The sequence below is a fragment of the Schistocerca serialis genome, chromosome 1, assembly GCF_023864345.2.
Source record: "Schistocerca serialis cubense isolate TAMUIC-IGC-003099 chromosome 1, iqSchSeri2.2, whole genome shotgun sequence".
Lineage (NCBI taxonomy): Eukaryota > Metazoa > Arthropoda > Insecta > Orthoptera > Acrididae > Schistocerca > Schistocerca serialis.
The window spans coordinates 516,298,472-516,304,471 of record NC_064638.1 but is presented as its reverse complement, the minus strand read 5'-3'; positions in this window follow the sequence as shown (position 1 = coordinate 516,304,471).

Here is a 6,000-nt window from a genome sequence, read left to right as displayed (position 1 = left end):
TCTTAAGCTACGCACCTTGTAACAAATGTTTATTGGATATTTTCCTTGTTTTGGTTAGTACTACCACCACTAAAACTATGGAAAGCAATGAGCTTACAGTAGAAGAGATTTGTTTCACAGTATCGAAGACGAAGAAGTGCTAGTAGCTCTTAAGGCATGCAGTTTATAGCCCATGTTTACCGGACTTCTTCGATTCTGGTGATCCTTCCTGTCACATTCCTGAATACTGACCATTCATGTACATCTGCATATACATCTACATTTACATGGGTACCCTGCAAATCACGTTTAAGCGCTTGGCAGAGGGTTCATCGAACCACCTTCAGAATTCTCTATTTTTCCTATCTCCTATAGCGCGCAGAAAGAACGAACACCTATATCCTTCCGTAAGAGCTCTGATTTCCCTTATTTTATCGTTGTGATCATTTCTCCCTATGTAGGTCTGTGTCAACAAAATATTTTAGCATTCGGAGAAGAAAGTTAATGATTGGAATTTCGTGAGAAGGTCCCGTCGCAACGAAAAAGCCTTCTTTTAATGATGTCCAGCCCAAATCCTGTGTCATTTCAGTGACACTCTCTCCCGCATTTCGAGATAATAGAAAACGTGCTGCCCTTCTTTGAACTTTTTCGGTGAACTCCGTCAGTCCTATCTGGTAAGGATCCCACACCGCGCAGCAGTATTCTAAAAGAGGACGGACACGCGTAGTGTATGCAGTCTCCTTAGTAGATCTGTTACATTTGCTAAGTGTCCTGCCAGTAAAACGCAGTCTTTGGTTATCCTCCTCCACAACATTTTCTATGTTTACCTTGCAATTTAAGTGTTTCGTAATTTTAATTCCTAGGTATGTAGTTGAATTTACGATCTTTAGGTTTGATTGATTTATCGTGTAATGGAAGTGTAACGGATTCCTTTTAGCACACATCTGGATGACCTCACACTTTTCGTTATTTATTTTCAACTGCCAGTTTTCGCACCATTCAGATATCTTTCCTAAATCGTTTTGCAATTTGTTTTGAGCTTCTGTTGACTTTATTAGTCGATAAACGACAGCGTCATCTGCAAACAACCTAAGACGGCTGCTCAGAATGTCTCCCAAATCGTTTATATAGATAACTAACATCAAAGGGCCTATTACACTACCTTCGGGAACACCAGAAATCAATTTTGTTTTACTCGATGACTTTCCGTCAGTTACTACTAACTGTGACCTCTCTGACCGGAAATCACAAATCCAGTCACATAACTGAGGCGATACTGTATAAGCACGCAATTTCACTACAAGCCACTTGTGTGGTACAGTGTCGAAAATCTTCCAAAAATACGGAATCGATCTGAAATCCCTTGTCATTGGCACTCAACACTTCATGCAAATAAAGAGCTAGTTGTATTTCAGAAGAACGATGTTTTCTAAACCCATGTTGACTGTGTGTCAATAAACCGTTCCTCGAGATAATTCATAATGTTCGAATACAATATATGTTCCAAAATCCTGCTGCATATCGACTTTAATGTTAAGAGCCTGTAATTAAGTGATTACCCCTACTATCTTTCTTGAATACTGGTGTGACCTGTGCAACTTTCCAGTCTTTGGGTACGGATCTTTCGTCGAGCGACGCCCTGTGTACATATAATCCGCTATCATTAGGGTCCTCAAGTTGTTACTTAAGAATACGGTGTTGCTCAAATTTCTTTACGACTTACATATGGGGGTAATACAAAATTTTCCGTGAGCTACGAGGTATGTTTTGTATTCCAAGAAGTTTCTCTCCTAATACACAGAGTATGTACTGGACAGGGTAAGACACAGTGCCAGAACCGATAATGTTTCACCACAGAATTTAACTGACACAAAAACCAGTTTCATAAATTTACAACATGTGATGTGTGAACAAAATTTTATCGTCTATTTATAGTAACATATTATTGGAACTTCTTGCCTCGATAGTAATAGTGGCTGAAGGGAAAAATGTGAGACTTTTTGCATTACCTAAGACAGCATCAGATTTCATCCAGGTATAATGCCATGAGGATAAACATATGGTTATGCAACTAGTGTTCTACTCCAATAACTGAAGATTTTTTATTGCATAAAAATAAGTGGTTCTTACATCAACGACTGGTTTGAGGCTATCGGTAAGAGCCCGGACAGAGCGCCAGAACAAACGGTATATAGATGTCTGATCTTTTTTTTGCATCTGATTTCCAATAGCAGTAAAGTCTTTTTTTAAATGGGTGACACACAACTATTTTAATAGTCATTTATTATTACCAGTTTCGGTATTGTATCATCACCCCGATATTTAAATAACGTCACATTGTTCTTGACTATCTTGACAATATTCCGTTCTTTCTGAATTTTCTTCTGACGAGAAAGCTCTTGAATAATATCACTGTGGCGCTAAAAACAAGGCATAAAACATTTTTAGCCGAGAGCTTCTTATGACGACAATGTCAATCGGAAATACTTGGAATCTCTGAATACTTTTTTTGTTTAGAATCTGACAGACAACTTTATTAATAGCGTTCTATTACTGCCGGTTTCGGTATTGCACCTTCATCTTACCCAGAACAGGAAGAGGAAATGAAATAAATTCTCACTGGTTTGAAGGTATGTGATGTTATATCACGGAATACAAAATCGAGACACATTTAAAAAGAACTAGGCAATAGGATATCATGTTGAAAAAAGTGGGAATTATGTCAGAATGTTAGAAGTAGTCACAACCAAACTACAGTAGAAAATTACAAACAGTACTGTAAGGTGCTTAAAATGTAGTTAGGAATGCAAAGAGTATGTGGTACGCAAATAGAATAGCAAATTCACAAGATAAAATTATAACCATATTGTCGGTTGTGAAGCAAGTATCTGGTCAACAGCACAAGTTCGACGATACAAAGTCAGTTCGTAGTAAAAATATTTCTATTACTGATAACTCACATGTATGTACAGTGTTTAACAATCGTTTTCTGAGCATTGCTGGTGAATTAAATAAAACCTTAGTTTCTACAGGGAGTCATATAACTCTCTTGGAATATGCCTTTCCAAGATTGATGTCTGAAGTACTCCTATGTGATAATGACAAGTTGGAGACTGAGTCAATAATTTAATCACTGAACACTAAGGACTCCCATGGATACGATGGAGTGCCAGCAGGATATTAAAGTACTTGCTGCACATGTTAGCCCTGTATTTAGCCATATTTCTAAATTTTACTTTAAGAATGGTCAGTTTCCTGAACGATTAAAGTACTCAGTAGTATAGCCTCTTTATAAGAAAGGAGAAAGGGATAATGCAAACTATTTTAGACCGATTTCTATGGCATCAATGTTTGACAAAGTTATTGAAAAGACTGTGTTTGTAGGTATAATTGATCATTTTACTTCACATAATTTGCTATCAAATGTACAGTTCGTTTTCGAAGTGGTTCAGCAACTAAAAATCCTATATTTTCTTTTGTCTGTGAGGTACTAGATGGATCACAGAAAAAGTTTCCAACACTAGGCATCTTTTTTTATTTAACTAAGGCGTTTGATTGTGTTGGTCACAAGATATTGCTCCAGACGTTTGACCATTATGGAATACGGGGAGTAGCTCACAATTGGTTCAAGTCTTACTTTAACAACACACAGCAAAAGGTCGTTATTCACAGTGTAGAGAATGATTGTGATGTGGGGGTTCTGAGTGGGGAACAGTCATTTCGGGGTACCCCAGGTATCAGTGCTGGGGCCACTTCTATTCCTTATTTTTCTAATGATATGGCATCTATTGTTACAGGTAATTCTAAAATATGTCTGTTTGCTGATGACACTAGCTTGGTAGTAAAGGATGTTGTGTGCAACATTGGCTCTGTTTCAAATAGTGCAGTTCATGACATAAGCCCATGGCTTGTAGAAAATCAATTTACGCTAAATCACAGAAAGACTGAGACTTTACAGCTTTTAACCCGATGTTTCAGTTTTACAGAATGGGCATGTGATTAGTGAAACTGAACAGTTCAAATTTCTAGGTGGTCAGATAGATAGTAAACTGTCGTGGAAAGCCCACGTTCAGTGATAGTTCGACACAAAAAGTAGTCTACTTTGCTTATTTTCATTCGGTTCAGAAATTGGCGGTTCGGACAATAAGTGGTGTTAAGTTTGCGAACCTATTATCGACCCCCTGTTCATTAGTCTGGGTATTCTAACATTGACCTCTCGATATATATATTCTTTACTGTCGTTTCTTGTTATCAGTATCTGCTTATTCCCAAGAATTAGCAGCTTTCACTCAGTTAATACTAGGCAGAAAGGGAGAAAGATGTGTAGCCTACTGCTTCATCCATTTTCAATAAGCTATCACAAGAATTCCAGAATCTTAGCAGTAATCCACTCGGTTTCAAATCGAAACTGAAGATTTTCCTCATGGGTCACCCCTTCTATTCTGTTGCGGAGTTCCTTGAAAAAGTAAGCTGATTTCTGTGTTATAAAATTTGGGTGCGTTTACATAAACTTATAAATTTTGGGTTCATAAACATTTTATTTCTTGTTGTTACTTATATGTTGTAGTTTCACGTACTGACGGGTTCCATGACCTTGGAGATTTGCTCCTCTATTTCATCCTACGAAACAAGACGTGTAGTATAAAAAATAAAATAAATGAGCCCAATTATCAGCATGACATTGCACCCCTCTGGCCCAGATGCATGTACTGATTTTGTTGGAAAGGGTGTCATAAAGTTGTTGCAACGCGAGAACCACAATATGAGGCAGTCAGTCCACAGATACAAGTGCCACGTGTAGACGAGCATTGTCCTGTACCTTCATAATGTAACATAAGGGGTTACACATGAGGACGCAGTTTACCCGTTACATACCGCTGTGGAGGCAGAGTTCCCTTAATCACAACCAGCCGGGACGCAGGGCCCATTCCTCCTGAAGCCAGATACGTTAGCGGGGAACAGGACTCACTCCTTCTGAGCTCGCCTAATCGCCTGCAGGTAATAGCCCGAGACATCCCAGCAGTTTGTGGGCTCACACATCAGCCTACCGCAGGTGATTTTAGAGTGAATGTGCTTGCAGTTTTAGTAAGTAAAATGTGAGAGAAAATGTGGCTACTGAAAGCTATCACCTTTACGTCTCAAAAATTGTTGCAAAGTGGTGTAGCGCAATGGACATGCAACATTAAGGATTGCAGAAGCTTAATTAAACCTGTTTCTACTGATGATTTGGTTGACGTGGAGATTCAAGAAGACCACAATCACACGCAAATACCTTCAGAGCCGAAAACATAAATTGTAATCTGAAGAGGAAAGCCACAAAATATATTACTGAGAGACCATCAAAGCTAATTTATAATCTGTTAAAAGCCAAAGATACGCAAGAAATAACGATAGGAGATGTCGACAGCTTTTATAAATCTATTTGCAAAGTCAGGCAGAAAATTGTGCCTAAAATTGCCGACGAGTATTGAAGACGTTCAGATCTTATCAATTCCCTAAATGTGAAAACTACAAAAGGAACAAATTTCTTGCTCGGAAATGACGAAGAGAAAAATTTGTAACTTTTCGGAATCTGAAAACCTTAAAATGTTCACTCAGTGCAGCACAGTGTATGGTGATAGAACATTCAAGTAGTGCAAAATTTCTTTGTCATCTATTTACAATACTTGGGTTGTTAAGGTACATTATATTCCAATGGATTTTTTTCTTTTTTCAACGACAAGAAAACTTCACTCTATCACTACGTCTTTCAAACAATTGATGGTAAATATAATGATCTAGGTCTGATATTTTCAACATCAAACACGTTTTCAGACTTTGAATGAACCATAATTAAAGCGGATATAAGAATCCAAGGGTGCAAATTAGATTTAACACAGAGCTGGTTGCCAAAAGTACCACTAGAACTTGTACATGATAATTACTCAAGTAATTCAGTTGGAAAGTTTCTGCCTTATATATTTGACTTGCCGATGCTAGACCCTGATATGTTTGATGACTGTTCTAGTGAGGATCTCATAT